General features: G+C 32.1%; 1 protein-coding gene across 9 annotated transcripts in view; it reads right to left on the bottom strand.

The window, feature by feature from the left end:
• The window catches only part of hth (Meis homeobox homothorax), a 318,454-nt gene that overhangs the window by 284,700 nt on the left and 14,118 nt on the right, over positions 1-19,636 (bottom strand). The window lies entirely within an intron of this gene.

Here is a 19,636-nt window from a genome sequence, read left to right as displayed (position 1 = left end):
TAAACCATCGAAGTTATGGTTAGTAATGGTCCCTTTTACGCACGTCGATCAATGTGAAACTTATACGTATGCGGTAATTTATTAATCGGTAGGTTAGGCAACTTTTCTTGCAACCTTAACTGCAATAGTAAATAACGGTTAATCAAAAATTTTAAAAGTTAGTTTGCAGACTTTGCTAGTTTTAAAGCACTTAATTTGTTTAAGCCTTTTTTGGTAGTTTCTGTTCACTTTTCTCTGTATGGTTTCAACCAATCAAAATTAACAATAAATGTCATCCCAGGAAAATTAGTTATTTTAATTGGTTGATCACAAAGTTTCAGCTTCTTAAGGGCGCCAGGGGGGTTTGTCCTTTTTTATTCTACAATATTTTTGAAACTGAGTTAACACTAAAATTATGAAATGTAGTACAAGTTGGAAAAGTAAAACTTATACTATTCTTAATAGGTGAAAAATTTTATCAAAGACCTATTGTTCTCTCTTTTTTTAAGTTAAAATACTGAATAAGTATTTTCCTAAAAAACGCGACAGTGCGTAAACCATCGAAGTTATGGTTAGTAATGGTCCCTTTTACGCACGTCGATGAATGTGAAACTTATACGTATGCGGTAATTTATTAATCGGTAGGTTAATAGTTCAGTTAAAATATGTTACTTTCTTGACTTTCTTACCGTTATTTGAAACGTTTAGTTAATTTTGCACGGTGAAACGTTCATCTTTATTTTCTGACAAATTTCTTAAGCCCTCAATTCTAAAAAGTCAGTTTGTTCAAAAATTCCTTAGTTAATTTTTAAATTAGAAGAGTAATAACTTCGATAAAATATATTACTTTTACTTTGCTTTTAAAGTGTTTATTGTGATATACAAACGAATAACGCTTTCTACCCTTTCTTGCAATCTTAACTGCAATAGTAAATAACGGTTAATCAAAAATTTTAAAAGTTAGTTTACAGACTTTGCTAGTTTTAAAGCACTTAATTTGTTTAAGACTTTTTTGGTAGTTTCTGTTCACTTTTTTCTGTATCGTTTCAACCAATCAAAATTAACAATAAATGTCATCCCAGGAAAATTAGTCATTTTAATTGGTTGATCACAAAGTTTCAGCTTCTTAAGGGCGCCAGGGGAGTTTTTCCCTTTTTTATTCTACAATATTTTTGAAACTGATTTAACACTAAAATTATGAAATGTAGTACAAGTTGGAAAAGTAAAACTTATACTTAAGGATTCTTAATAGGTGAAAAATTTTATCAAGGACCTATTGTTCTCTCTTTTTTTTAAGTCAAAATTGTGAATAAGTATTTTCCTAAAAAACGCGACAGTGCGTAAACCATCGAAGTTATGGTTAGTAATATTCCCTTTTACGCACGTCGATCAATGTGAAACTTATACGTATGCGGTAATTTATTAATTGGTAGGTTAATAGTTCAGTTAAAATATGTTACTTTCTTGACTTTCTTACCGTGATTTGAAACGTTTAGTTAATTTTGCATGGTGAAACGTTCATCTTTATTTTCTGACAAATTTCTTAAGCCCTCAATTCTAAAAAGTCAGTTTGTTCAAAAATTCCTTAGTTAATTTTTTTTTTTTTTTTTTTTTAATTAGAAGAGTAATAACTTCGATAAAATATACCTATTACTTTTACTTTGCTTTTAAAGTGTTTATTGTGATATACAAACGAATAACGCTTTCTACCCTTTCTTGCAATCTTAACTGCAATAGTAAATAACAGTTAATCAAAAAAATAAAAGGTTGGTTTACAGACTTTGTTAGTTTTTAGGCACTTAATTTGTTTAAGACTTTTTTGGTGGTTTTTGTTCAGTTTTTTAAATTAATTAATTTTGTTATCATCCCAGGAAAATTAGTCATTTCAATTGGTTGATCACAGAGTTTCAGTAGTGTTGTGTTGCATCAATCTATAAGCCAGGTTTAAAACAAAGTATGTACAATTATACTTAAAAAAATGCTTCTTTTTAAAGGTGTTGGAATCCTTTATTACACGGAAAACACTGATTACCTTTTTTCTACAAAATTTAGTTAACACTAAAATTAAGAAATTTAGTATAAGCTGGAAAGGTGAAACTTACTTAAGGGTTCTCAATAGGTGAAGAATTTAATCAGGAACCCTTTGTTCTCTCTTTTTTAAGTCAAATAACTGAATAAGAAGTATTTTTATAAAAAACCTAACAGTGCAAACACAATCGACGTTATGGTTAGTAATGTTTCAATTTTACGCACGTCGCGTCGGTCAATGTGAAACTTATAGGTATACATACGTTAATTTATTAACTCGTAGGTTAATAGATAATAGTTCAATTAAAATATGTTACTTTCATGAAGTTTTTACACTCATTTGTAAAAATAACCGTTAAACACCGTTGTAACGTCAATTTAATTCTGCCTGGTAAAACGTTTTTCCGATTATCTATATTTTTTATTAAATTTCATAAACCCTTAATTAAGTAAATCTAATAAGTTAGTTTGTTTAGAAATTACTAATTCCGATTATTTTGTTAATTTATAAATTATACTATCGTATATTTAACTTAAAAACTTGTTTGATTACTTTCACATTGCCTTCTGTTGATTGTGACAAACCAACAAGGCTTTAAACCGTTTTTGGAAATGTTATGTTTTTTCTTATGAAATGTTTTAATGATATTTTCAGATTCGCCCGTTTATTTTGATTCAATTTGGCAGTTATTTAATTATTAATGAATATTCTGCTTGAAATGAATGGCCGCCTAGATCAACAGATTTGACACCTCTAGATTATTTTCTATTAGGTTTTCTAGTAAGTTTTTCAATTATTTTTAATTTCCGTTAAATTTCTTAAGCCGTCAATTCCAAATACAGTTTGTTCAGAATTCACTTAGTCCGATTATTTTGTACATTTTTTTTTCTACGATCGTGCGGAAAAGTGTACTTTGTCGCATGATTCGAATGTTCCTGCGAATTTAAATAAAAGAGCTACGATTTTTCATAAAGTCAAAAAATAAAATTTTTGTCAAAAGGGCAATTTTGGCAAATTTCTATTTTGCTCTATAAGGGTTCCAATGGACAGCAAAGGGCATATTTATACAAAAAAACCTTAAATTAGGTGAAATAAGCACAAAAAAAGACTTTAAAATTTTTCACTTTTCAAAAAAATTGAAAGAATGGTGGGGTACTACAGAGGTTTTTTAGGTACTTTTTGAAATTCAATATCTCGGTAACATGGGGAGCTAAAGAGGCCATTTTTAACCTATTTTGTAGTATTTTTTATGCTTTTTCAAATGTCGTAGGAACGAATTTCCTGCGAATTTAAATAAAAGAGCTACGATTTTTCAAAAAGTCAAAAACTTCAATTTTTGTCAAAAGTGCACTTTTTGGCAAATTTTTATTTTGCTCTATAAGGGTTCCAATGCACAGCAAAGGGCATATTTATATAAAAGAACCTTAAATTAAGTGAAATAAGCACAAAAAAAGCACTTAAATTAAATATTATTATTAAATTAAATTATTATAATTATGCGTTATATTTAGTATGTTACATGCTCAGCTTAAGTGACCATTTAATAACTGCTTGTTAATGTATTACAAGTTAAATAAACGGTTTCGTCTGAGTAGTATGGTAAGTGTACATAGAAAAAATATTTTGATGTCTAGAATCTAAACTGACAAACCCACCTGTAAGAAATTAACTTGTCTGGTTCATCTACTACTAGTATGATGACATAAAAACTATTAAATTCTAATGTTTGCAGTACAGTTTTCTGCAGGATTGTAGGAAAAATATTGTACCTAACACGTGCGGGAAGTGTCTTTTCCACACTTGTTAGGTAAATAACTAAAATAATAATTTACTTTTACTTGAAAACTTGCGTTGATTATTACTTTTGCATTGCTTACTGTTGATTATGACATACAAACAAACAAAGCTTTGAATCGTTTTTTGAAATCATAATTAACTTCAATAGTATATTAAAGGTTATACCTAGTTTACAGACTTTTTCAGTTTTCTAAGCAATTATGTAAGTTTAAAACTAATTTTTTGAAAACGTTTTGGTAATTCCTGTTTAGTTTTTTCTTTGTACTTTTAAGGGCGTTTTGGATTAAATTAATTAATTAATTATTTAATTTTATTCTTATTTTTTATTTTTATTTGTTATTTATATTGTTCAGGTCCGGCATATTTCAGAAGTTTGTTTGGGATGAGGTCTGTCTCGGAAACTTTTCCGTTTTTCAATTTTTTTTTTCCATTACTGCTTCTTCTTTCAGTGTTATTTGATGATTTGTCTCGTCTTCTTCGATGTTATAGAGTTTCCTGAAGTATTTTTCCCGTACATCTTTGGTGACTCCTTGTGTTTGCACAAACTCATTTATTGGCTTTTTTCTGTTCTTGAACATCTTCCAGACTTTCTGTTTCAGTGCTCCATATAGGTCGTGATCCATATCGCTTGTAAATTTTGCCCAGTAATCTTGTTTTATGGCTTTGATTCTGGCATTGATTCTGTTTCTGAATTTAGGATAGCATCTTAAGAAAATTCAGTTTAAACTCTACAATTTTCATATATAACTTTTTTTCTCTACGAGCAATAATAACGATGATAAGTGGTGAGTAATTTATAGTGAATAACCCTGTACACTTACTTCTGTTACTAACGTACTTCTAATAAACAAATAATAGTTATTTAGTAAATAATGCAAATCTATTACCATGTAAATATCTCGTTAAAATGTAACAACCATTAATAAAATACCAATTAATATTCTTAAATTGTGATACATTTTGCCTCTAACTAGGTTTAATTACGAGTGTAATTAAGTAATATAAATAGCCGAAAAAATTGACTCGGTCAATTTCAATTTATAAGTTTCATACATAAATATTCACAATTCGTTCGTAACTAAACTGTTATTCAAGAAATGAAAAGCATTTAAACTATTTCTTCCCATAAACCTAGATAACTAATAATTTAAACATGGCTTCGTTTTATTGTCTATTAGGCTATAATTCAAACCCTCTCCTAGTCCCAAGAATGATTAATATATACCCGCTTTAAATCATCATATCAGCTGTCAGAGCAGAACAATAATGCTTAACTTTATAATCTACTAAAATGTGTGTGTTTGAGTTTTATAATTGAAAACATTTTTGGAGTGCAGTTTTTCTCATCAGACTTGTGCGTGGGGCATAAGTTTACCTTAAATCCCTTGGGCGATTGTTTCCCATAAACCTCAGTCATAAAATTAAAGATGTGGTTTCAGCTTTTTTATTAAATGATACACTCCTATTCTCACTCGACCGACTATGATTAATATACCTACTAATTTGAGTCAATCTATCAACTGTCAGCAGAAACTGAGAACAGTTTAGTATCAAAGCAATGTAAATGCAACCCCAGTTACAATGTAATTGGTTGATTTCCGTAGCTTTTCAGACAAGTCGAAGGTATAAAACTACGTCAAGTACCAAACCAATAACATAAATTTATTTAATATATCACCATTGTTTCTATAATGTTAAACTATCTTTTAATTAAGTGTAACATAATATCCGTACATGCTGACGTTAATTAACCGAATTTTAGTTTTCTTATAATATGTACCAGGTTGACCTATGTAACCTAATGGTGTTAGTTTAATGTACGTTTGAATATGCGTGTGTTAATTAATTTAATGTGTTTGACGTTCACAGCTTAATATAAATTGCAACGCACATGCATAAAATTGTGTTAATTAGGTCTTGTGGTTTTTATTTCTAAACGCGTCTGATTTAGATTTTGTTCTTAGCGCATAGTAATTTTTTTTCGATTAAGGTACTTTCAGTCCAGAATAACTTTATTCTAAGGATAATATGTATGAAAACCGTGAAATCAGACGCTGCTATTGGTCAATTCCGTCATTTCTATAGAAATTATCCTAAGATGTATTCGCAGGTGAAAGTACCGGCCCTTAATCGTGTGTGTGAATAATAAGAATTGAAGTTTAATAAAATTTTTAAACATTACGTGACCTTTAGATGTTACAGAACATTTTTAGAAGGATTATGCTAATAATTATTATAGGAAAGTATGCGTTTACTTATTATGTAGAAGTTTATTACACTGTATTCCCTGCATTGTGTACAGGGTGTCTCAATAAGCCGTGCACGCGGCTGTTTCTTGAAAAGTATAATTAGTAGGACTACGAAAAAAAATTTTATTAGTAAATTTGGCCAAGGGAAAATGCTGGAAATAATTTTCAGCTTGAAAACTCTGAAAATTTAAATGGAAAGGTGTAGTAAAAATGTCATAAAAGTAATCCTCTATTCTCTACGATGAATTTTCTTATTTAACTTTTTTTTCTATCTCTTAAAATAAAGTGGTGGGAGTAGTCCAAAGTTTGCTTTGAAAGAAATGAAATATCTCGAAAACGGCTAATCGTAGGAACTTTGTTTTTGGGGCATTTTAAAGAGCATTTTTTGTCCTGGAGTGTCCCAAAACAATGTTCCATTTAGTTTTCGGTCTTTTCGATAGAGGGCGTTTTTACAAAAATTGCACTTTCATCTTAGATATCTCGAAAAAATTAAATGCAATGGTATAGCTTCCTATTACTTATTCCATATGCAATCAGATTATCTATTGTGTGAAAAAGTAAATTTAATTTTTGTTTTTTTTTTGTTGTCTGAATCAAAACGGAATTGCGTGTACTAATAACTGCCATTATAATCAAAGCCTACGCAACATATAGTATTCTAATTTGATTAAAATAATGTGATGTTTACAACTGTAAAAAGGCTATTCTTTACGATTTTTCAAAAGAGTTACAAAAGAGATAGAGTATTGCAGTTTTCACACAACGATAGATAATCTGATTTCTTATAGAATAATTAATAGGAAGCTATAGCATTGCATTTGATTTTTAAAAAGACTAAATGGAACATTGTTTTGGCACCCTCTACAGGACAGAAAATGCTCTTTAAAATGCCGCAAAAACGAAGTTTCTACGATTAGCCGTTTTCGAGATATTTGTTGAAGTTAAATAGTAAAATTCTTCGTAGAGAACAGGGGATTATTTTTATGATATTTTTACTATACCTTTCCATTTAAATTTTCAGATTTTTTCATTTTAGTTGTATCGAAACGCCCCCTAGCGGTGGATTTAGAAAGCTGAAAATTATTTTCAGTATTTTCTCTTGGCCACATTTACTAATAAAAAAAATTTCTTGTAGTCATACTATGTATAGATTTCGAGGAACAGACGCGTGCACGGCTTATTGGGACACCCTGTATAGGGTGATACAAATTGGAGGAGTAAACGTCTCCAAATTGAAAACCGTGGAGGACCACAGGTTCGGATAAAATTAAAACAAGGTTTTGAAAATTGGGAATAAGATAAAAATCCTACTATACAATGTGTCTCAGATTTAAATTTCTACATTGGAATCTTGGAAACTAATGTAGCAAGAGAAAATATTAAATCAAAACACATTTTTTTTGATCGCAGAATAACCCAAAGTAACCGTTTTTCTTTTGGGTTTAGAACTGCTACAGTGGAACTACATATTTGGACACGTTTTAAACATGTTTGTATTAATTTGAGCCTCAGATTCCGATACTAAAAGCCCAGTATCAATTTAAAAGCGTTATCTTCAACACTATATTTTATCTTGACTTATGACGAAGGAAAATATCGCAACTTGTCAACCAAGGATTCACTCTACTCACCACAGATGGCGCTCTTGATGCATTAAAGCCGCCATGCATTAAAACCACTTATAATAATTTATTAGTGTAAATTTCTAATTTGAACTTATTTTATTTCTAATTTTATGTTATACTTATAATAATTTTTTGTTCATAAACATATTCAGCAGTTTTGCCAGGTTTAAAGAAAATTCTCTCAGTGTTGCCAACTTGCCAAGTCAAAATATTTAATGGCCGTAAAAAACGGTAGACAATGTTGCCAGGTCTACCGTTAAAACAGTATATCTACCGTTTTTGTAGTTCTTCTACCGTTCTCCTGTTTTTTGTATACAATCTACCGTTTTTAATTATGTTATTGCCATTATGTTGGTTGTAAAACTTTTTATATACTTTTTCAGTTTATTGAATAAGAAATTTAATAAGGATTCTAAAAATGCGCTTAAAAGCATCATTTTCTTTCTCCAAATTATTCTCTAAAACCACGTGATGTCTGTCACTATTGTCAGAATTGTCAAAATTTTACTAGAATTTGCAAGAATTACATTTTAACACAGTTTTCGAACTAAGACAATTTTCTGAGATTTAACAGTTATTTTGACAATTGTCACTTCATAGTCTTCTGAAATCACATGACAACTGTCAATAACGTCAAAACTGGCAAACCATGCTCTAAAGTTGCAAAAATCAGCGTTTAGAAACGTGTTCTTGCAGTATTTGACATAAAACGCGTTTCTGAGAATTATGACAGTTATTTTGCCAATTGTCACGTGACCGTCTAGCTAAATAGTGTTCTACAATCACGTAACAATTGTCACTCATGTCAAAACTGTTAAACCATGCTCTAAAGTTGGAAAAATCAGGGTTTAGAAACGTGTTCTTGCAGTATTTGACATAAAACGCGTCTCTGAGAATTATGACAGTTATTTTGCCAATTGTCACGTGACCGTCTAGCTAAATAGTGTTGTACTATCACGTGACAATTGTCACTAATGTCAAAACTGTTAAACCATGCTCTAAAGTTGCAAAAATCAGCGTTTAGAAACGTGTTCTTGCAGTATTTGACATAAAATGCGTTTCTGAGAATTATGACAGTTATTTTGCCAATTGTCACGTGACCGTCTAGCTAAATAGTGTTCTACAATCACGTGACAATTGTCACTCATGTCAAAACTGTTAAACCATGCTCTAAAGTTGCAAAAATCAGGATTTAGAAACGTTTTCTTGCAGTATTCCATATAAAGAGTGTTTCTGAGTTTTATAATTTTTGACAATGGTTACGTGACCAGCTAAATTATCCTTTAAAACCACGTGATATCTGTCACTAATGTCAAAACTTAAAAAACAATTATTTATGAAAAAATAAAAAATCTGTATTTTTGAAGAACTGTTTTTATAGTAAGAATGAATGATTAACATTTTTGACTACTATTAAAAGACACCCTGTATAATAATGTAAAATGAATGAATTTGCTTTGATCTACCGTTATCTACCGTTTTTTGACTGATTTTTCTACCGCCATTAAATATTTTGACTTGGCAACACTGACGGTAGATCAAAACAATAGTTATTTGAGTAACTAGGGAGAAAAGTGCAACTTTTGACATTTTCCATCTCAACAAATGCAAGATCTTCAATCTTTTTTTGAATCAAAAAACGTTTCCATAGAGCTGGAAATCAGCAAAAGTTTACCCAGTTTTCAAGAATATTAAAAATTATAGACCTATTTCTTTAATCTGTAGTTTCACAAAGGTCTTTCAAATGTTAATTTTTGATAACTTGACCGCCAGCATGACCAACTTAGCATGTTCAGTTTTTGGCAGATACTGTTGATAAGAAAGGGCAAGTAGATATGATCTTTACAGATTTTTCAAAGGCATTTGATAGGTCATGCTATAATTTTGGAGAATTTCAGAAGTTTTGGTATGTCTGATGATTATGTCGGTTTTTTTGAGTCTTCTCTTGGGGTACCCAATATGTTCAATATAATGGTTTTAAATCTGAACCGAATGTAGCCTCGTCTGGAGTACCTCAGGGATCCAACCTAGGGCCACTTTTCTTCGTTTTTATTAATGATATGTCAGAGTCAATAGAAGTTGAATACTAGATGTTTGCTGATGATTTAAAGATTTATCTGCTTCTTGAAGCTCGCGAGGATTGTATTAGATTACAGAGGGCTCTTGATTCCATTCAGAGATGGTGGAAACTGAATAAGTTAAAACTTAACTGCGATAAATGCGCTTTAATAACATTTACAAAAAAAGTCTGTCCTATAGTTTTTAATTTCACCTTAGAAAACGGCACTGTGTTAAAGAGAGTGGAAAATATAAATGATCTGGGTATTACACTGGACACTAAGTTAAACTTCACAAGCCATGTTAATAAAGTAATTTCAGAAGCTTCACGAATGATGGGATTTATTTATAGAAATTGTAAATCTTTTAATAACATTGCAACATTGAAAACACTCTATTGTTCATTAGCTAGAAGTAAATTAGAATATGACTGCGTTAGAACAAGTTCAAAGAAGATTTCTTGAATGTTTAGTCTATAAAGAAGATAGTACTTATCCTCAGCGAGGGATTAACAACAGTATACTACTAGCAAGATTTAATTTGGATTCACCAGAAAAACGTAGAAATATGGACTCTTGTATGTTTTTGCGTAACTTTTGTTAGAGGAACTTAACTTTCATATTCCGAAACATGTTACCAGGATATGCAGCTTTTCTTATCTATACCAGCCCCAAGCTCAAATATACTTTTTTCACCTGTATACAAAATGTGTTCTACCTACAATAAGATATCGAAAGAATGTAATTTTAGCGTTCCTCAAAAATCTTTTAGGCAATTGCCGTCAATTGCCCTAGTTTAGTTAGTATGAAAGTTAGGTTTAGGCGACCCTATTAGTTATATACAGGGTGGTCCAGTTTTAAGTGTCAATAATTCACCATTTGATAGCTAATCAAAAAATAAGTTGACTTGCATTATATCATTTTTCTGAAAAACGTTTCCTAAGGAAGATACAGTCCTCCGAATTTCAATTTAAAAAATCGTTTTATAGTTTAAAACTGAACATTCAAGACTTGTGAAAGTCCAAATTTGTACTGAATAGTCTAAAAACTTGCTTTTTACTACTAGGAATGGTCTTATGATTCGCTTTCTCAGACTGCCATCCTGGTTGAGTGTCTGAAACTGGCATTCAAGAACCCAAAAAAGTCCGGAAATCAAGACAAAGATTGTATTGTGCATGAAACTCATTTTTTACTACTAAAAATAATATAAAAGTTGACTTTTAATGCTAGAGGACTAAAGAGAGTCCAAAAGTATATTTTTAAGACTTTAATTGGTGTACAACTCAATTTTCTGGACTGGACAACAAGTCTAGAAGTAAATTAAATTTTCGGACATTTTATTTCTAAAAATTAGTTCTCAAGACTATTATTGTAGTATTTGGTACCAACATTTTTTACTTTTATTACTGAAGAAACTTGACTTTTGGAAATAGTCTTAAACTCGATTTTTCAGTCTTAAAAAGCACTAAAAACAGTGAATTTCTTAGAGATGCTACAATTTTTTGCACCTATGAGTGTAGAAGTCAATTTAATAATGAAGAAGCTTGAAATAACATTTTCAAAACTATGGTCAGTGGACAAACTGGCTTTTAGGCCTGATAAGTCAAAAACTTTGTAAAGATAGTCTTGAAACTCGATTTGAGGCACTGAAAACAGCCTTAAAACACTAAAAACAGTCTAGTTTATTAAGAAATACCCGAATTTTTAGCACTGAGGTGTCTAGAAGTCGATTTAATAGTGACAAAGCTTCGAATGCCATTTTAAGTCTATGAAGAATGTAAAAATTGTTTTTTAAGTTTGCTATGTCAATAAACTTGGTGAAGATAGTCTTGAAACTCGATTTTCCAAGCTGAAAGCAGTTTTGAAGCACTAAAAAAAGTTCGTTTTCAACACAATTTTCATGAATCTAATGTCAATGTCCTGCATCTAAGACAATTTTCAAGACTAAAATATTGAAATTTGTCATCAAATTATGAAAACTTACTTCAAATGCAAATTTTAAGCTTCTGATGTCACTTTTCATTAGTTCAGTTACATTTTGGGGTTCAAGTCAACTTTTAAGGTTTAAATGTATGAATTTGTAGTAACAAATTCTTGAAAAAGTAGTTTTTACGTCTACAAGTCAATTTTTAGTAAGTCTCTCGATTTGCATGAAAACTGGTTAAAAACACAATTTTTAAGCTTCTGAAATCTTTATCTTTTCTAATTCAATTTTCAAAACTAAAGTCTTTTAGTTTGCCTGGAAACTATGAAAACTGGCTACAATAATATTTTTTAAACTTCTTAAGTGAATTTTCCGTTTCCAAGACAATTTTTAAGTTGGGTTGGGTTAGTTTTGGGTCTTTGACCGTAATAATGTGTAGTAAAGTGCTTGTTCCATATTTGATCAATATTTCTACAACGGTCTCACAGTTATGACAAAAAAAACGATTTTTTAAATCATATTACTAATTGTTTTTTGGTTACTTTTTTATAATAATTTTGGATTCAAGTTTCAGGAATAAGGTTAGCTTTATATTTAATAAAAAAATATTAAATTAGTACTTAACTTTATTGGAATTAATACATAATATAGGTAGGGCTCTATTAAAATGATTTTGCATTTATGATAAACTGGGTTGGAACAGGAAAGTAATTCCTGGGGTAAAGTGAGAGATGGCTAGAATGTAATTTTGCAATGCAGAAAGAGACGGGTAGAAAAAAGTATGTTGGGCATGTCCGCAACATATAGCCTGCTATTTAAGGAATATAGTAGTATAGCTGTATCTACTATCCATTTATAACCTATACAAAATCACTGATAATATTTTTAAGTAATCTTATCATTTTTGTACATTATTTGTCCGAAAATGTATTGTTAAAAACGGTAACACACAAGAAAATATTTTTTCATGCCCCCATAATCGTAAATATCACCTGTGTTATCTTGAATTTTACGGTTTTCGGTTATTGTCTTTATACGACAAATGTTGATGTTTTAGAGTGTCGTTTAATGAGCTGTTTTATCGTTCATTTCAATTAGTCCGATATAAACAAGGATATTTCAAGGGTGTTAAGTTTCGGTAATATATGGTTATTATGATTTTGTTGTAATTCAGTAATTGTCGTAATTGTATTTTGTCAATAAACAGGATTAAATAATAGGGAAGACAAAGGATAACTGTTTAATTACTCCAATTTTCATTTTGAATTACCTATTTATTTCGTCATTCAAAGTTTAGTCATTATTTCACATATAAATGTTCAAATTTAATTTATTACTAGATATTTTAATTCTGTTAGGAAATGGTTTTAATCAGGGGTGTTTACCTTACTTAATTTAATTTCTAATTTAATATACGTATCAATCTGTATCACTTCTTGTTGTCGCCCGCATAATCGTAAATAACTGTAATTATAATAATTTTATGGTTTTTGTGTTAATAATTTATCGTCGGTGTATGTGCGTTTAAGTGCCATTTAATAGCCCGTTTATCGTCTACCTTTATTTCAATTAGCTAACTAGGTAGTTTAATTTTAATTTTCTATATCGCTTTTCTGGAGTTTTTAATGTTACGCGGAACCTCTTCAGATCTTTTTTTACAGGTAATCAATTTATATGGTGGAGGTTTGCTAAAAGGCTTATTCCCTAATGTAGAGGTTTTATATTGAATTGCATGGCAGAGCGTAATTGGTCTATATTATGCTTTGGACTTCTGTTGTCAAGATCTCTTCTTAGTCGTTTGCTATGTTTCGAGCATCGTGATTCCATGTATTGTCCTTGTGATGGCCTTTCATTCCTGTCTATCTTCTGACATTTTCAATGTTTGGGTAAGGTTTTTGCCGGTCAGACCGGTTATAAGATCCACGCACCTTTCTCTTGATTTTTTGCCAGGTACTGCTTCCTCCAAAGTGAATCTCTCAAGTCATTCTCTTCTGGCCACATGATCAAAGAATTTAACTATCTTTTCCGCTACCAGAATGTTCAATATCTTCTTAATTCTAAGTTGGTCCAGAATGGATTGGTTGGTTCTGTGTTCAGTCCAGGACACTTTCAGCATTCCGCGCCAGCAAAACATTACTAAGAAATTTATCTTCTGCTTGTCAGATTTTTTGCCAGGGACTGCCTCCTCCAAAGTGAATCTCTTAAGACCTTCTCTTCTGGCCACATGATCAAAGAATTTAACTATCTTCTCCGCTACCAGAATGTTCAATATCTTCTTAATTCTAAGTTGGTCCAGAATGGATTGGTTATTTCTTTTCTCAGTTAAGGACACTTTCAGCATTCTGCGCCAGCAAAACATTACAAAGAAACTTATCTTCTGCTTGTCAGATTTTTTGCCAGGGACTGTCTCCTCCAAAGTGAATCTCTCAAGACCTTCTCTTCTGGCCACATGATCAAAGAATTTAACTATCTTCTCCGCTACCAGAATGTTCAATATCTTCTTAATTCTAAGTTGCTCCAAAATGGATTGGTTGGTTATTTTCTCAGTCCAGGACACTTTCAGCATTCTGCGCCAGCAAAATATTACTAAGGAATTTATCTTCTGCTTGTCAGATTTTTTGCCAGAGACTGCCTCCTCCAAAGTGAATCTCTCAAGACCTTCTCTTCTGGCCAGATGATCAAAGAATTTAACTATTTTCTCCGCTACCAGAATGTTCAATATCTTCTTAATTCTAAGTTGGTCCAGAATGGATTGGTTATTTCTTTTCTCAGTTAAGGACACTTTCAGCATTCTGCGCCAGCAAAACATTACAAAGAAACTTATCTTCTGCTTGTCAGATTTTTTGCCAGGGACTGTCTCCTCCAAAGTGAATCTCTCAAGACCTTCTCTTCTGGCCACATGATCAAAGAATTTAACTATCTTCTCCGCTACCAGAATGTTCAATATCTTCTTAATTCTAAGTTGCTCCAAAATGGATTGGTTGGTTATTTTCTCAGTCCAGGACACTTTCAGCATTCTGCGCCAGCAAAATATTACTAAGGAATTTATCTTCTGCTTGTCAGATTTTTTGCCAGAGACTGCCTCCTCCAAAGTGAATCTCTCAAGACCTTCTCTTCTGGCCAGATGATCAAAGAATTTAACTATTTTCTCCGCTACCAGAATGTTCAATATCTTCTTAATTCTGTTGGTCCAGAATGGATTGGTTGGTTATTTTCTCAGTCCAGGACACTTTCAGCATTCTGCACCAGCAAAACATTACTAAGAAATTTATCTTCTGCTTGTCAAATTTTTTGCCAGGGACTGCCTCCTCTAAACTGAATCTCTCAAGACCTTCTCTTCTGACCCAATGATCAAAGAATTTAACTATCTTTTCCGCTACCAGAATGTTCAATATCTTCTTAATTCTAAGTTGGTCCAGAGTGGATTGGTTGGTTCTTTTCTCAGTCCAGGACACTTTCAGCATTTTACGCCAGCAAAACATTTCTAAGGAATTTATCTTCTGCTTGTCAGATTTTTTGCCAGGGACTGTCCCTTCCAAAGTGAATCTCTGAAGACCTTCTCTTCTGGCCAGATGATCAAAGAATTTAACTATCTTCTCCGCTACCAGAATGTTCAATATCTTCTTAATTCTAAGTTGCTCCAGAATGGATTGGTTAGTTCTTTTCTCAGTTAAGGACACTTTCAGCATTCTGCGCCAGCAAAACATTACTAAGGAAATTATCTTCTGCTTGTCAGACTTTTTGCCAGGGACTGCCTCCTTCAAAGTGAATCTCACAAGACATTCTCTTCTGGCCAGATGATCAAAGAATTTAACTATTTTCTCCGCTACCAGAATGTTCAATATCTTCTTAATTCTAAGTTGGTCCAGAGTGGATTGGTTGGTTCTTTTCTCAGTCCAGGACACTTTCAGCATTCTAGGCCAGCAAAACATTACTAAGAAATTTATCTTCTGCTTGTCAGATTTTTTGCCAGGGACTGCCTCCTCCAAACTGAATCTCTTAAGACCTTCTCTTCTGGCCACATGATCAAAGAATTTAACTATCTTCTCCGCTACCAGAATGTTCAATATCTTCTTAATTCTAAGTTGGTACAGAATGGATTGGTTATTTCTTTTCTCAATTAAGGACACTTTCAGCATTCTGCGCCAGCAAAACATTACAAAGAAACTTATCTTCTGCTTGTCAGATTTTTTGCCAGGGACTGTCTCCTCCAAAGTGAATCCCTAAAGACATTCTCTTCTGGCCAGATGTTCAAAGAATTTAGCTATCTTCTCCGCTACCAGAATGTTCAATATCTTCTTAATTCTAAGTTGGTCCAAAATGGATTGGTTGGTTCTTTTCTCAGTCCAGGACACTTTCACCATTCTGCGCCAGCAAAACATTACAAAGAAACTTATCTTCTGCTTGTTAGATTTTTTGCCAGGTACTGTCTCCTCCAAAGTGAATCTTTCAAGACCTTCTCTTCTGGCCAGATGATCAAAGAATTTAACTATCTTCTCCGCTACCAGAATGTTCAATATCTTCTTAATTCTAAGTTGGTCCAGAATGGATTGGTTGGTTCTTTTCTCAGTCCAGGACACTTTCACCATTCTGCGCCAGCACAACATTACTAAGGAATTTATCTTCTGCTTGTCAGATTTTTTGCCAGGGACTGTCTCCTCCAAAGTGAATCTCTCAAGACCTTTTTTTCAGGTCAGATGATCAAAGAATTTAACTATCTTCTCCGCTACCAGAATGTTCAATATCTTCTTAATTCTAAGTTGGTCCAGAATGGATTGGTTGGTTCTTTTCTCAGTCCAGGACACTTTCAGCATTCTGCGCCAGCAAAACATTACTAAGGAAATTAACTTCTGCTTGTCAGATTTTTTGCCAGGGGCTGCCTCCTCCAAAGTGAATTCCTAAAGACATTCTCTTCTGGCCAGATGATCAAAGAATTTAGCTATCTTCTCTGCTACCAGAATGTTCAATATCTTCTTAATTCTAAGTTGGTCCAGAATGGATTGGTTAGTTCTTTTGTCAGTTAAGGACACTTTCAGCATTCTGCACCAGCAAAACATTACAAAGAAACTTATCTTCTGCTTGTCAGATTTTTTGCCAGGGACTGCCTCCTTTAAAGTGAATCTCTCAAGACATTTGCTTCTGGCCACATGATCAAAGAATTTAAGTATCTTCTCCGCTACCAGAATGTTCAATATCTTCTTAATTCTAAGTTGGTCCAGAATGGATTGGTTGGTTATTTTCTCAGTCCAGGACACTTTCAGCATTCTGCGCCAGCCAAACATTTTTATCTAATATAGCGTCCGTTTGTATTTAAATTCAATTTGGCCCACCCTGTACATACATACTACCCTCATGAATTTATCCTGTAAAATTTCATTTATTACATTTGTCTTCCCTTTTGTTATGTAACATACTATTAAAGTTTAGGACAGACATTTTCAATAGCTTAGCACTAATATTGACCAGGCAGTAATTTAATAAATAATTTTTGTTGGAATTATGTCATATCTCTGAAACGAGGTCACCAAATTACACAAAAATGTGTACCCACAAGCAGATTCTGAAGTTGATTCATATTTCAAAATACACTTTGTATTTGATTGACACAAAAGAGGGACTTTGATAAAGTATAAGAAATATATCACATTATGTTCCCTTACCTATTCCTTACTTTAATAAAGCTTTGCAAATATTTATTTTGAAAACGCTTCTGAGTTAACGCCTTGTAACTTTTAATGAAAATTGCACCCTGTATGGGTCGGTATTGATTTGGAATAGTGAGAAAGAACTGTACCTTTTAAATCCTGACAAAAAATCTCTCGGAATCACCATGTGTGTGTATTGTAACTTAGATCAATATAATTGACTTGTATTATAAAATACCTACTTTTCTGTATTTCAGTCACTAAAACCTCTAACTCAGGTAATCTTTTGACGCTAATTCTTAATTTTATGTATTGGAAATAGACATGAAATCCCACGAAAAAAACACTTTCATTTGTCCTTTGTGCACAAAAAGATGAGGCCGCCTGTAACGAAACACCCGAAACGCATTCCAACCATCAAACCCAAAAATTATACCACTTCTATTTTTTTTTTTTAATAAATATATATGTATACTTATTAAAATCGACCATTCATTTCAGAAAAGAATCCAACTGACGTTCTTCCCATAAAATTTTCTGAGTTTCAGATATCGGGTACCCTTAACAAAAGGTGGAGTGATTTATGAGATACCGAGGCAAAGAACAGGTGACATACAAGGGTCCTGTAACAAATAAGATCAGCATAAATTAATCTCCAAAGGAAGCGGTTCGAAAACGGGCTCTGAGATTTTTTTTTAGGCTCGGTTTAAATTTGTTTAGCATAACAATTGAGAATTTCTCCCAAATTCAGATTCGAAACGGGGCCTTCGGAAATTAACGTGCCGACCAGTTTGTGGGAAAATGGCCGTATATTTAATATTAAAACGTCTAAAAGTCTAGGTACGTGACGGTAATGGGATGAAATAACCCGGCACGATCTTGCGAAACACGCTTTACATAAATTATTGATATGTATACGTCAGTATACGGTAATAGGAAAATTACCTTAAGTTATATTGTGTTTTTCATATCACATGCTGATGTTATTTTCATCATTTCATACATTTTATAGACTATTTATTACCGTTAAATGGAATTGCAAATACCTTTTAAACCAAAAATCCATTTAGGTTAAGTTACCAACCATTTAGAGTAAGAAGTCAATGAAAAGATGACTACAAACCTCGTATGACATGAGTCAATCAGTGGCAGTGTCAGTAAATGGGCTGTTAATCCCCAAGTATGGTTAATTTTTTTTCCCGTGGCGGTTACGTCATCAAGTGCTCCGCCATATTGAAATTTACGCACGTCGTTTATTACAAGCTAGGCTATCCATCTTTTTAATCACCTGTTTGGACGTTGCCGTATTGACAAATTCCTCCTTTAAACCTCACAATATGTATCTTTCATTAAGCAATTATAAATGAAAATGAGAAAACTAGATTGTTTTGAAAAAAAAACATTGAATCTCACATGTTTTGCATGCAATAAATGCTTTTTTTTCGAAATCTGTATAATTCATCGGTCCGTTTATTACTGCGACCAACAATACACCAGGTTCACATCTGCTCGTGGGAGATGTGGCAACATAGAGCATAGTCCCAACTGACAGTCGGCTAAACATTTTAAAAAGTTGAAAAACACCAAAAACTACAAACAGAAGAAATAAAAACTTAATTTAGGGTTGTTTCAGTTTATTAATTAGTGTTGTTATTGCGAGACCTTCGTAGAATTTAAGATTTTTCTTCACCAAACTGGAAAACTTGCAACATTTGGTGGTAAACAAAGGCGGAAAGTTCCAATCAAACTTTGGCTTGGGAACAACAACAACATTCAATTTAAATTATCTGGAAAGAACATCACAGATAGGTGCATTCAAACGAGTCATTATTAACAGCCCAATACCAACGTTTCAAGAATTATTCCATAAAATTTGCAAGAAAGGAAAGGCAATGTGTGTCTCTTGGGGACTATTAAATCCTAAAGCAGTGTTTTAACTTATAACAGAATTGTTGGTGTTTTAAGAACTTGCTTCTTGGTTTTGTGATATAGATTGCTTATTTATTTCCTTTTGTAAATTTACCCAGCATTAAATACATATCAATTTGGTTTTGTTGTGTGATTTATTTAACATGTTTTTTCAATTTCAGTTCAATTTATTGTAAGAGCAGGTAGGTACCTCAGTTAAAAAAATTATCTGATTTTATGATTGTTTATGAAGAAAACTAGACTTCTTAGATAAAAAAGAAACTTGAGTGTACTTTTTAAAGATTTTATTTGTATTATTCATATAATGTGTAAATAATACAACTAAAATAGTAATTTAACCTACTATCTGATGGAAAAGTATTTAACAGTAGCACCATCTGTTTTTAGCCTTATAGTCAGAGA

Source organism: Ips typographus, linkage group LG2 (assembly GCF_016097725.1).
Source record: "Ips typographus isolate SLU linkage group LG2, UJ_Ityp_2.0, whole genome shotgun sequence".
NCBI classification, from domain to species: Eukaryota; Metazoa; Arthropoda; class Insecta; order Coleoptera; family Curculionidae; genus Ips; species Ips typographus.
Note: the sequence above shows the minus strand (reverse complement) of the source record. Positions and strands in the feature narration are given on the sequence as shown.